This window comes from Tupaia chinensis, unplaced genomic scaffold (genome assembly GCF_000334495.1).
Source record: "Tupaia chinensis unplaced genomic scaffold, TupChi_1.0 Scaffold000179_1, whole genome shotgun sequence".
NCBI lineage: Eukaryota > Metazoa > Chordata > Mammalia > Scandentia > Tupaiidae > Tupaia > Tupaia belangeri.
Genome location: NW_006159654.1, coordinates 1026986 through 1028210, shown reverse-complemented (window position 1 = coordinate 1028210; position 1225 = coordinate 1026986).

Here is a 1225-nt window from a genome sequence, read left to right as displayed (position 1 = left end):
TCATAGGAGACACACATTCACGGATAACTCAAAATAGCAAATCAAAATTGAAGTGGGAGAAAGGCGATAGTTTTCTAAATCACGTTGTTATTTAATTCACAAGAAAAATCACTATAATGTAGCTATAGTTAAAATGGAAACCCATTAGATGAACTTATGAAAGATAATTCTTTAGTTATAAATCATCTGGATGCAATGCAGTTTCTAGTTATCATTCTGACCTTCTCCCTGGGTATTCTTTAAGTGTATACTAGAGCAGAAAAATGCAGGTCAGCCACGTTTTAGCATCAAGTGATTCTATCAATCACAATAGATACTGAAGGAGAGGGGAAAAGAAGACCAGAATGTTGAAAATTAGTCCTTTGATAAATTTGAAACAGAAAGAGTGAAAACAACAAATCATACTACAACTCTGTGACAAGGAGAGTCCTAGGGGTTCACTTTAGTGTTATGACAAGATACTGCGGCAGTACTGTGTTGGAGGAAGATGAAGGAAATTCTCTTGGCTGTGAGAGAACAAGTCTAATGACTGAGAATGCACTGATTAATTTTATGTTATATCAGACGATCAATGTCTTTTTCAACGTCAGCATGTTTATAACAGATTACCTGTTCAGCATTTTTGCTATGTGAAAATGCTGATCCTACTAGCTTAAGGATTTCTGACTTTTGGTTGTTATTTGCTCTCATTTTTAGCACTGTTCTCTTGATGAGCTCATTTGTGTGTTTGGAAAGTCACATACGTGTACACGTACAAAGAAATCATTCATATTTTCCTCATCTCTGGATGATATAGACTTATGACTCACATCTACAAATATAATGATCAAAAATAAGAGAAAAAGTCTTAGAAAGAATGTGGTTGTAAGTTTTTCTATTTCTTACAAATTGCTGAGATCCGGGCATGTGTTTTCCCACATTGCAAAATATAAATGGGATTCTATTCATTACTAAGTTAGGAATAGGAAGGATATCACACTATGCTTTTACAACTTGTTGAAAGTAAACTAGGGACCAGCTATGTCGCTGAACTGCCATGTAGTTGACCGTGGTTCGTGTCCTGGACCTGGGGGCTTAAACTCACGCTGGGCGCGTGTACGTGTGTTGCCCAAGATCCTGAGAGGAGAATGGAGGAGAAGGGATTGCGGTGTGGCCATCTTCCCTGGGGGGGTGGCTATCTATCTCTCTGTCTCTCTCTGTCTTTCTGGCGAGCGCACGCACCCTA